The sequence below is a fragment of the Gopherus flavomarginatus genome, chromosome 6, assembly GCF_025201925.1.
Source record: "Gopherus flavomarginatus isolate rGopFla2 chromosome 6, rGopFla2.mat.asm, whole genome shotgun sequence".
Lineage (NCBI taxonomy): Eukaryota > Metazoa > Chordata > Testudines > Testudinidae > Gopherus > Gopherus flavomarginatus.
Window position 1 is genome coordinate 98,799,242 of NC_066622.1, and position 12,817 is coordinate 98,812,058.

The 12,817-nt window shown below is 43.7% G+C and overlaps 1 protein-coding gene across 9 annotated transcripts in view; it reads left to right on the top strand.

The window, feature by feature from the left end:
• LRRC20 (leucine rich repeat containing 20) overlaps nt 1-12,817 on the top strand; it is a 194,823-nt gene that overhangs the window by 2,362 nt on the left and 179,644 nt on the right. For 2 of the 9 annotated variants that reach the window (XM_050959741.1, XM_050959742.1), the window contains exon 2: nt 10,032-10,176. The exons of the other annotated variants lie outside the window; for them this stretch is intronic. The gene's annotated coding sequence lies outside the window, so the exon portion shown is untranslated. The remainder of the gene's footprint in view (nt 1-10,031; nt 10,177-12,817) is intronic. 9 annotated transcript variants of the gene reach the window in all.

A 12,817-nucleotide genomic window follows, 5' to 3' on the forward strand; every position in this document is an offset into this window, starting at 1 on the left:
CTGTGATGGTGTCGCTGGTGTGCTATGTGGGCAGAGTTGGCATTGAGGTTTGTTGCACGGATTGGTTCCTGAGTTAGTTACTATGGTGTGGTGTGTGGTTGCTGGTGTGAATATGCTTAAGGTTGGCTGGTTGTCTGTGGGCGAGGACTGGCCTGCATCCCAAGGCCTGTGAAAGTGAGGGATCGTTGTCCAGGATGGGTTGTAGATAACTGATAATGTGTTGGAGAGGTTTTAGCTGAGGACTGTAGCTGATGGCTGGTGGAGTTGTGTTGGTTTCTTTCTTGAGCTTGTCTTCTGGGTACCCTTCTGGCTCTAGTGCAGGTATCTTAGTTTTGAGAGTGCTTGAAGATCTTGTAGGTGTTGGTCCCTGTCTGAGGGGTTGGAGCAAATGCGGTTATATGTCAGCGCTTGGCTGTAGACGATGGATTGTGTGATGTGTCCGGGATGGGAGATGGAGACATAAAGGTAGGCATAGCGGTCGGTGGGTTTTCGGTATAGGGTGGTGTTAATGTGACTGTCACTTATTTGTACCATGGTGTCTAGGGAGTGCACCTCCTGTGTAGATTGGTCCAGGCTGAGGTTGCTGGTGGGGTGGAAGCTGTTGAAATCATGGTGGAATTCTTCCAGAGTCTCCTTCCCATGGATCCAGATGATGATGTCATCAATGCAGCATAGGTAGAGAAGGGGCGTGAGTGAATGAGAGCTGAGGAAGTGGTGTTGTTCCAGGTCAGCCATAAAAACGATAGCGTATTGTGAGGCCATGCATGCGGCTGCCCATAGTGGTGCATAAGGACAAGTTAATTGCTATCAAACTACACTGCATATTTTGTAATTTCTTGCAATCTATATCAGGTTTAATTCAGAACAACTAGGCTATGGTGTTGGATGCCTCAGGAGATAAGAAGTTAAACCTCTCATCTCCTGACCACTGGTTGAAATTTAGCCCACATTTGTAATATGAAAGTAATGAATGATGACAATTTGTGTGACCTGTGTGAAATGAGCAGGTGGTCTCAATCTATTTCCTAGTGGACACGTGTCCACATCATAAAGAAATACATAGCTGTGTTACCCATTAGAACCCTTAGTGGTAGTGTTAGGAGAGAAGCTAATGATTCACCAGGCATGGAGACTGAACTACCTTCACCATTAAGGCCCAGTTCCAATATGAAAATTTTGCCATGTCTGAACACTATTAGCTGAATAGGAGCTGAACACAGTTGAGTGGTTAGCCGGTGGGTTGCTGAACACAATTTGTTGTAGTATATTGACTCCCAAACTCTGTTCAGCCCTCATTCAGCTAACATGGCTACTGCCAACGCTGTTCAGAAACTGTACAATTTCATAGTGTAGACAAGGCTGTAGAGATGCAGACGATAGTTAAAACACATTTATGGAGTAAGATTTAGAAGTTTATACTGTCACTGCCTATGCTGAATTTTCCTGTGGAAAAATCAGTCTATCTTTCAAGAGCAGTAAATTCACTTAAAAAGAAAAGGGGTGGGGGGGGGAGAAAAGACATCATTTCCATTAGCTTGAACATTTACTGTTGTGTGTGTGTGTGTTACAAAATATATTTTACCTAGGGGCTAGATATCCTGCCTCTGGTGTATTCCCATTTACTGCTAGCCGGAGACTGACTGACAGCAACTGGCAGATAAATGTGGGTTTCCTGCATGGCACTCTTGTGATGCTTCCGGGGATACGCAGGGTTGTGAGGCACTTGGCTACCACCTGCTGTTCGTGTGAGGAAGCCTTGTCTGTGCCTACTGTGGAACAGTTCCCCAACACCACCCGCCTCTGGAAACACAAGCACTGCCTTCCAGGCCTCTGCGGGCCCACTTTCTCTTTGCCGGTTAATGATAGGCATGTTCTAACCCATGAGTCCTCAGAGCATCTCCCTGGAATGTCCAGCGTCTTGATTCCTGGGACAGTTACAGAACTCACATCTGTGCCCAAGGGAACAATGCACCACAATTACCAGTTACATAACACAACACAGCTCTGCTTAATACACGCTTAAACTTATATTTGTTTTCTCTATAAATAAATCTAAGAACAGTGATTTCAAATAACAGCAAGCAAAAATATTAGAAACAAAGGGTTAAATATAAAAATCATAATGCTCATGCTAGAGCCTAAACTTAACTAACAAGACTTTGTCATATCATGCAGAGTAAAAGCTCACTCAATCTTTCCGTTGTATTACAACCAGGCTTGCCTGTGATCCTCCTATCATGAAGCAAACTGTTTAAAGATACAAGTACAGAGACTCAGCTTGCAGTTATAATCCCAAACATCCATTGTCTCCGCTTGCAAACAGGCTAACCTCGGCTGCTCCTTTTTCTCCTGTGTATAATCTCCCCTGGAGACTTTGCAATCACTTGATTAGCACTTTACTCAGACTACAAGTAAGCATTCATTGTGAAGTATATAATCAATTTACATGTAGACAGACAAAACAATCCCTCTATTTGATTCTAACCTTTTGGTGAGCAGCTCCAAGTCACAGACCTTAACATAATTTCCAGTTTATGTACATAACTCCTGACATATTATGCATGCATACATTTTCCAATTATTATGAAGTCCCGTGTAACACAGGCTTGCAGCAGATACCTTCCGTGACATTCTAGGATGTAGATACATACACACTTAAGGGATCACTGGGTGTGGTATCTCGTGCCCTCTGCCAGTTGGCCCCACATGGCACCTGGGACACAACTCCAGAACACTAACCATTAGCAGCAAGACCAAATATCTTGAGAGCACAAGAGTGGCAGTGATTATGAAATGCTATTGTGATCAGAGATTAGATTGGCTCAGTTTGTGGTGATGCAATCCATTGATATTTTTCACTGGTGGCTGCATCTTATTCCAAAAGAAGGCAGCATGAAGCAATAGCACTAAGTGAGGTAGAAACTGTATCTATTAATTTCCAACGAGTGTTGACTCTGAAGCCTCATGACTATTTAAATATTACCATTTTAAAATATTTTGCTCATGCTCAAAGCATACAAGACAAGCAATGGGTAATCATATTATGAAGATAGCACAATCTTCTCTGAATTACACTTTATTTTGGTATACACTTTATTTTGGGTTGTAGGCAGACATTGAGAGAATATAAACATTTTTTTAAACCAGTCTTATTTGTGATAGTGATAGGTAAAGAATGAATGAATAAGTCATTGTTGGAGTGCATTCTTGGTATTAGCACGCAACCCACAAATTTTCCTCTATTTTATCATAATAGCATTCTTGATTTGTTGGATGTGGAGGTACAAAGCTTTTATTATTGTCTTTTAATATGCAAATTATAGTAAAGAATTTAAAATATTGTGTGAATGTAGTGCTGGGAAAATGTGGCTGTCTATTTCAGTTTCTCAGGAAAGTTGGGGCCTCCAAGGTGAACTCATTACAGAAACATGAATGACCTCCCCTTTCGGGGGAGGAGTGGGACCACCAGGAATCAGAAGTCAGTTAAATAGTGGGGGACAGATGAAAAGTGCTGAGATGGGAATGAGAGCAGACAGACAGTAATAGGACACTGCTGTGACATGTGGCAGGCTGGCAGACTTGGAACCTGATTTGCTGTTTTTAGCCCACAGAATGGATACTGCCTGAGCATTGACAGAGTAAGTTTTGCTCACTGTCCTGTCATAGTGTTTCACTCCTCTTGTTGCCAAAAGGGGAGATACCTCAGTCTCTCTCACTAAACAATCAAACTGATAGCAAGAAACATAAACCCCAATTACAGGGCAGGTTTCAGAGTGGTAGCTGTGTTATGAGGAGTCCTTATGGCACATTAGAAACTAACAAATTTATTTGGGCATAAGCTTTAATGGGCTAGGAGCCATTTCATCAGATGCATGGAGTAAAAAATACAGTAGCAGGTATGTATATACATAGAACATAAAAAGATGGGAGTTGCCTTACCAGGTGCGGGGGGTCAGTCTAACGAGACAATTAGACCCATTTTATTGAGAGGAAAATGGCAGGGTAGGAAATCTTGTCCTTATCTACTGTCTCTATTTAATAATTGCTTATAAGACGTTCAAAACTATAAGGGAAAAGCAGATTGATATTTATATGTTTAGGAGAATATCAAAACTAACTATTTTAATATGAGATATTTTGAGAAGCGAACATAAATAAGAGACTGTGATTGAACAGTGATAAGCTACATCTTTAACTGGTGTTTCTGTCTCTCTCTGGCCTCACTGCAGGGGAATCATAGAGCAGGCCCCAAGAAAAAGGTATTTTTTGCAGACCCTTCTAGGAAATTTAGTGTTACAGATCCCTGCCCTGATTTACGCAATCATTCCATTCCGGAAAGCCTTGTATAACTCGAATTTTATGTAAGTTGGAAACATATACCCATATGTTACGCAAAATATTCCGCGACTCGAAAATCCCATTTCTAGTTTATGGAACTTTTCCCATAAGTGCGAATTTGCGTAAGTCAGGTCTTGTGTAACCTGGGGAGTGTCTGTGTATCATTGGAGGCTCCCCTTTTCATCATTTGTGCATTGTTGTTGTGCTGATGAATCCTCAGGTCTTTGGGAGACTCTTTTGTGTACTGATTGCACAGTAACAGGGTGGTTAGTCCTTTAAGGGATGGAGAACCTGGGGCCAGCCAACCCTGGTTACAGAAAGAAGGACACCTGTGTGAGATTAGCTGTTTCTTCATAAAGAACAGCAGGAAGCTACACTGAAGGGTAGAAGTTCAGAAATTTCAGGGAGTGAGAGGGGCTCATGAAAGGAAGATCCTATGACTTTAGAAAACAGAAAGTTGAAGCTTCTGCTAGGTTGGATCTCCAAGTGGCCTACCAAAGCAGGAATAGGTATGGGAAGGAAAAGGCTAAGAGGGACCTAATAAGAAGGGAAAAGTATGGCTTAAGGTGACCAGACAGCAAGTATGAAAAATCGGGACAGGGAGTTGGGGGGGGGCGTAACAGGCACCTATGTAAGATACAGCCCCAAATATCAGGATTGTCCCAGTAAAATCGGGACATCTGGTCACCCTATGCAACTTTGAGTTTTATTTTGAAGCTTATTTTATATACATAAACTTGTTAGACTCTTAAGAAGAGGCAGTGTGTGAGAAAATGTGTGTGCAGTTTAAGGAAGACCTGGAGAAAGAAAATAAGGTAGGTTTAGGATTACTATATTTCAAGTTTCCAAATAGAGAACACTGCTGAGACAGTGGTGGGAGACTGGAGATGTGTGTGTACTAGGAGGGGGCATGGAGGAGGTACTATGGCCTCACACCTGAGATAGGGGCTGGGGGAGATATCAGTGTTACACTTTCTGTCAGGGTGGCTGGTGTAGCCTGGGATGCAGCGCCAGCCTGCCAGTCAGTGCCTCCCTGGGGGCTTTCTCCCAGATGAGGAGCTGGGACCTGGCCCTGTCACCCCTCCTGTTCAGGTTTTGAGGTAAATCTGAGAGGAGCTTGGCAGCTCTACTTAACTGGCAGGCTGGGCCGGATCCAGCAGAGGCAGGGGAGAGACCAATCAGTGTGCAGAGATGGCTCTTTCTGAGCTGCCATATCTGCTCCACAAGGAAAGATCCTGAACACTTCCTCTTATTTGAAAAATCTGCCTGGACAGAGATGGGCAGACCAAACGAGGTCATGTGTGGAAAAACCCAGATGTATGGTAATCCTAGGCAGGCTGCCTATAGTGTGAATTTAGGGTTGGGGTGTGTGTGTGTGCGTGCGTGAGAAGGAGGCTGGCCCCATGACTTGAACACACTGAAACTATGCAGAACCTAGGGCTTGATTTTTGTCCTGTAGTGCCTTTCACACGAGGCTCTCCAAGTGGGTTCTACAACTCAGCAAACTAAGACTCCTATCCTCCAGATAAGTTACATAGGTTGAAGAACAGACTATCTCTCAGAGAGGGGGAGTGATTTGGCCAAGGAGCTACAGTGAGTAAGTTACAAATATAGGAATAGACCCCTGAAATCTCTCTCTCTTAATAATAAAAATACCTAGTTCAGAGACAGCAGCATCACCCAGCAGGTCAATGGCAGAGCTGAGAATACAACTTAGCTCTCTGAAATCCCAGGCCTATGCTCTACTGATGAGGTCACAATACATGTAATATAATGTTTAGTTTCCCTCAGTATCACTCTGATCTATCTATATTTTCTTCCTCTCTATAGTGTTTCTGTTTATAGTCTTTCACATTTCTGATGACCCATCACTGTAGTATCTGGGAGTCCTGTGCTTTAGGCACAAGACCAGTCTATGGAACTTTACAAGAGGCTGGTTTAGTGATCAAATGAGACTAGTACACTTTAGTTACAGGGGCTCTCTCTCACTACCCAATCATGTATAGCGATTCCCGTGAACCACAAGAAGCCTGATTAGCCCAAAATATTTGAAAATCCAAAAAGTTGTACATCTTAATTACAGGGGCATCTCTTTAACAAGCCAGTCAAATACCCCAGGTTAGACTACCAATTACAGTGAGGTCACACTAGTCAAGGTTCCAGACCCACATAAGTAACAGGAATGTCACTGACACCCTTGTTACGTGGTAATCACTCTCGCTAACCCATGAAATCAGAAAAATAAAAGGGCAGAGACCTGAACCCTAATTTACAGGGAGGTCACTTTGCCACACGTTCCTTTCCTTCGCCTCCATTTCAGTGACTTGTGTTTGTTCCTCCTATTTTCCTGCTGTTTCTTGGATGCTTCCTTCTTGTCTGCTTGTCCATGGAGGTGCTGGAAACAGAAAAAGTTTGCCAGAGAGCCTTAGACAGGGCTGAAATTCTTGCTACAAAAATCAGCAATCTATTTTAATTACATAATGATTATAAAGGTTGTATGAAACAAAATGTAATCCATCAACACTAAGAAAAGCCTATAGTGGCAAATTTATTTCAGATCTTTCAAAGGATTTTTTTTTTTTTTTAATTTATCTCACATAGTTGCAGAATCTCTGTTTCAAGACCAAAGTAAGGCAGAATCCTTGAGGTTTGGCTGCAGAATTCCAGACTAGGTATAAACTGAGTGTGATGGGCCATGATAATGTCCCATTTCAAAGGGATAGTATAAATATTGCCTTGGAAGACCTGCAGCCAAATTACACAGTGGTCGCTCTGACCAGCTGATTATGTGACAACATGTCAGCCCTTTCCCACCAGCCACATCCCTTTGGTCTTACTGCCTCGGCACTTTCTTCTAAACTCAAGTCCTTCCCACCTTTCCTTCTACTGCAAAGTTTCCCACCTAATCTGAACCGGCACTGTCATAAACAGATAAGTAAGAGTTAATAGAACAAAACTGCTTCATATCTCTTTTGCCTGGAAAGGGTTAACAAGAACAGTCAGCCTGGCTGTCATCTGACCCAAGGACTAATCAGAGGACAGGATTCTTTCAAATCTTGAGGGAGGGAAGTTTTTGTGCTGTGCTGTTAGATTTTGGTGGTTGTTCACTCTAGGGGCTCAGAGGGACCAGATGTGCACCACGTTTCTCTCCAATACAGGCTCTTATAAGTTCAGAATAGTAAGTACTAGGTAGATAAGGCGAGTTAGGCTTATGTTTGTATTTCTTTATTTGCAAATGTGTATTTGGTTGGAAGGAGTTCAAATTGGTATTTTGCTGAAAAGATTCTAATTTGTACTTGTATACTTAGACTGGGAGGGTATTCCCAGTGTCTATAGCTGAAAGACCCTGTACCTATTCCATTTTAAATTTACAAAGATAATTTTTACTGTTTTTTCTTTCTTTAATTAAAAGCTTTTCTTTAAGAATCTAATTGGTTTTTTTTTATTGTGGTGAGATCCCAGGAGCCTGGGTCTGGATCCACCAGGGAATTGGTGGGGAGAAAGGTTAATTTCTCTCTGTATCAGGATTACTTTCTCTCTCAGGGAGAATCTGGGAGAGGAAGAGAGAAGAAGGAGGAAAGGTGCATTTTCCTCTCTGTTTTAAGATTCAAGGAGTTTGAATCACAGTGATCTTCCAGGGTAACCCAGGGAGGGGAAGCCTGGGAGAGGCAATGGTGAGGGAAAGGGTTTACTTTCCTTGTGTTAAGATCCAGAGGGACTGGGTCTTGGGGGTCCCCGGTCAAGGTTTTGGGGGGACCAGAGTGTACCAGGCACTGGAATTCCTGGTTGGTGGCAGCGCTACAAGTACTAAGCTGGTAATTGAGCTTAGAGGAATTCATGCTGGTACCCCATCTTGTGGACGCTAAGGTTCAGAGTGGGGAATTGTACTATGACAGGCACCAACTCACGGCTCCTCAACTTGCTCTTACAACCCTATCCTGCCATCTCAGCCATCCTTCTACCCCAGCCTCTTCCCCCCACCCTGTTATACTCCCTCAGTGCTTCCCACCATTCATGCCTCCCCAGAGGGTCTCCTCCAATGTGAGCTAGCTGTAATTCATGCGCTTCAGCTTGCTTTTGTCTCTCCACCTCACTGCCTCAGCCTCCCCCACCATCACTTCCCCCCCAGCTTCAGATCATGCACCCACTTTTACTGCCTCAGTACTTCCTGCCGAACCTTGATCCTTTCGCACCATTTGTGCCACCTCAGAGCTTCCCATCCAACCTAGTGCCTAGAGCTGCCTCCCTGACTAACTCTGCTGCTGCTTCCTGCTAGGAAAACAGGAACCCACTTTTTCCTTTGCACCAGGAGCCCTAGCTCATGCAATCTCCACACCTCCTCCTGAGCCTAAGCCTATCTCTTGCCTATTAACTCTTACCCTGTCCCTGCTTGTGCTTCTGCAACCTTAGCACCTCTTTCTGAGCTCCAGCCCTATCATTTCAGTGTCTTCATCTCAACTGAGCTTGCTTTGCCATACCAACTCAGTGCCTCCCTCTCATCCTAAACCTTGTTACTGTTTGTGCCACATCAGCTCCGCCCTCTCACCCCCAACGCCTATTCCCACTTGTGCCACCTCAGCATCTCTCTTGCACCTTCTTTTACAAAGAAAATATTAATATTCAAATGAATAAGGAACACATCTGAATGGCTGTGACAGTGTTGACTATCTGTGACTTCTTGGTCACCCCCACAGTGACCCAGCCATGCAAATGTTGTATGTTGTGAAGGAGATGTGACACGACATTCTCTAACCCAAAGGTTTTATTTCTACATAATATGCGGCTACATACCATGTATCCCTCCACACCTTCTATTTTACAAATAGCACTTGAATGAAGAAATGGGTTTTGAGTGGCTATAAATGATAAAATACCTCTTAGGTCACCTCAGGTGGCACACCCTAAAAGTTAGGGTGTGCCATGTTTACACTTGGAGCTGAGGGTGTGATTTCTTGCTTGCATAAACATAGTTGTACTAGCTATCATTGAGCTAGCCCTCTACATATAGCAGTGTAGCTGGGGTAGCATGGGTAGCAGTGCGCAGCAGCATAGGCCATGCCAAGTACAAACCCGCCTGAACCCCCTGGGCACGTAGTCGGCATGCCTATCCCATCCTGCTATTCGCCAGGGCTCTCACTACCCTGGCTACACTACTATTTTTAGTGCACTAGCTCGATGGGAGCTAGTGCAAGTATTTGTAGTGAGTAGGGAATCATACCTTAACTCCAAATGTACATGGAGCCTTAGAAGTGAGGTGAGGGTGTGACTTGTGGCAGCATATTGCACAAAAGCAAAGCTAAAGCTTCAGGTCAGGAAGTGCAGTATCTTACCTATCTCAAAACAGTCTAATGATCACAGAGGTGTGTCAGTGGGGGGGTGACCTGAGATGTATTTTTGACTTATAACCAGTCAAAGCCCACATCCTTATTCTAATTATTAATAAATAATTCCTAATATAAATAGGCACAACAGTCTATTCTGGTGACATTACTTTTTTTTTTGTTTTTTTTTTTTTGTTTTTTTTTTTTTTGTTTGTTTTAAGAAATCTTACATGGATGAATTCCCTAAGATATGTTGACCTTGGAAGAAGTAACTGGGAACTGTGATTAAGGAGTCAACTTCACCTTCGTGCCTAACCCGCTGCCAGAGCTCCTGCATTTATTGGCTCTGGGTCCTTTGCTGCTCTCTTTCAGGTCCTCCTCATTGGATTCCCCGCCCCCCCCTACAGTTTAGCCATAGAGGCAGCTGTTGCTGTTCTTCACAATGGTTGGAGGAAACAGGACAGACGGAGCTGGGAGTTCAGGCTGAGCAGCAGCAGCAGCGTGGGTCTGGTGCTGGGTAAGAGATTGTTTCCCTCTTCCCTCATCTCACACAGACAAAAAAAGATTAGAAGAGCGTTCTCCTACTCCTCACACACAATGGGGCCTGTGGATATTGCCGAACTCCTCCATGGAGTGGGGCTGCCAACGCAGCCTGGGAGTTTGCATTTCTCAATGCAGACTGCTAACATGCAGTAGTCTGAACTCGTTTTGCCGGTAGCCCGAGGGGTTGCATCCACCAGGTCCAGGAAACAGTGAGAGTGAGAGCCCCGCAGCTGAAAGTGAAAGGAGGCTATTGTAATGCACGCAGCCTGCTTCCTGCTCTGTGCATTTTGGCAGAGTGCTCCTGCTGCAAAGGCGCTGAGAACAAGGTCATCCCCCTCTCCCCCTGCCCTAAAGTGGGAGACATTTGGAAACAAACAACTACTTATGCTGTACATTGTGGTGTTAGAAGTTTGAAGTTGATCATGGAAATGTGGAGAGGGTGAAATGCCACCTTTTGTGGCTTTGGGGTCTCTCTGCCTCATCATAGTTTGGTCAGGGTGGCATGTGCAGTAATTGTAGGATGTATGCAGATATTGCTGTTAATCGTCCTTAGTTTTCCCCATCAATGAAAAAGCAAGCAGCGTTGGATCAATGCAGACTGTGACAGCATTTGGTTGTAGTATCACCTGGGTTTGCGTAGGGAATATTGTTGCCCAACTTAGTGTCAGATTTGCATGGAAAGGTATCTTGGTTCAGAAGTCTTGGCTTTCTGCCACCAGTCTAGTATTTTAATTTTTACCACTCAGTCAACTAAATATAGGACCACTGCTGCTGAATCACTGTCTAGGAGAGCTTAGGCGTACTCCTTAGTAAAGATACCAAAAGCATCCAAAGGAGGCATGACATGGAGATGTGCTGCTTGACCAGCTACAGATGGGGGTTCTAGGCTACTCCTTTCTTGCATGACGTTACTAGATGCATCCACTGGTCCTTTTCTACTTCTTTCCCATTTTGGCTCCTCTGTTGTTCTTACAATTCTTTTTAAGCCAAAATTCTTTGTAGTTTGTCTCCCCAGTTTTCTATTAATTCATGCTAGCAGAAGTGCCAGAGATCACCTTAGAAAACAAAATATCTTAATAGATTTTATGGCCAGAATGGATCATTATGATCTAATCTGATGTGCATAACACAGGCTATAGAATTCCACCCACTAATTTCTGCTTCAAGCCCATAGCTTCCGAGTATTGTGGGCTCAGAAAAGGGGCAGTCCAATCCATCACTGAGCATTACTGCTACTGGTCTCTGCATCCTAAGACATTCAACCAATGCCCTAATCGATCACTATGATAGCTTCCTAGAGGTTATTTCTGCATACTTCCAGGTGAAGTTTAGAGTTGGCTGGTGGTCGGACAGGTAGTTACAGGCAGAGTTTTGCCTTCTGCTCAGTAAGTGATCTCCATTACCTCTTTACTAGGATTCAGTGTGTCCTAGAATTCAAATCCCCACAGAGAAGACTACAGAGAAGGCCTGGTATTAGAGGCCTGCTATCTTAATTGCTGGAAAGTTCAGGTTGCTGAAAACACAAGTCCTTTTGTAAGGACTAGTGAACTGAACAGTTAGTTACTCTTCTGGATATACCTAAGTTTCATTTGTGTGTATTGTCTCTCTGGTTTCTTTTTCCATGCTTATTTGTATGTTTTTTCCAGGCCTCAATTTGTATGTAAATAACTTGTGTTCCATTACTTATTATGAGCATTGCTTCTAAGAATTTTTAAATGAGGCCATATATACTCATTTTGTCTACCTTTGAGTCATGCTGTGTGAAAGACACGCTATAGGGAATCAAGTAGACATTCCGCCCTGGCGAGGCAACAAAAATGGATCTTGGGACAACATATAACCAGGTGTAGATTAGCCACTAGGCCAACGGGGCCTATGCCTAGGGGCCCTCAGAAAAATGGGTGCCTCTGCTCCCCCCATCTGCCCAGTGCTTCTGCCAGGGAGCAGGGTTGGGGCACAGGGGCTTGCCCCACTCCACATTCCTGGTGCTCCTGTTGGGGAGCAGGGTTGGGATGCGGGGGCTTGCCACGCTCCACCCACCCAGCAAGTCCCCACGCCCGACCCCGCTCCCCGGCAAGAGTGCTGGGCGGGGCTGGGAAAGCCCCCATGCCCTGATCACATTTCCCTGGCAGGAGCAGTGTATGTGTATGTATGTGGAGGAGTGGGCAGGGGGCACATTGCAGGGATAAAGGGGAGAGGCCTCTGCGTATAATAAAGAAAATCTCCAGAATTTAAGGAGAACATTACAGATTTTTCTTTTTCTTATTGTACTCTTCCACCATCTGAGCACAAGGGATAATCTAGTCCAACAGGTAAATATTCAGAAAATTGTAGGGTCATCTGATTCCTTGTGATTTAATATATAGTCAGGAGTTCTGACATCCTGAACAACTCAAATCTTCATATGGAGCTCAATTTGTGAGGTATGGTGTGTTTGGTTTTGGGAGGACTTGTTAATTTTTTAAATTTACATATTTATATTGGTGTGAAAATTCAATATTTAATTATTAGGGGAAAAATAGGTTTAACAAAAGGCAATCAATATTATTAAGAATCTACAAATGTCTTTTTTTTTTAATTTTGATAGCCACAACTGACAATTTTGATTTAAGAAT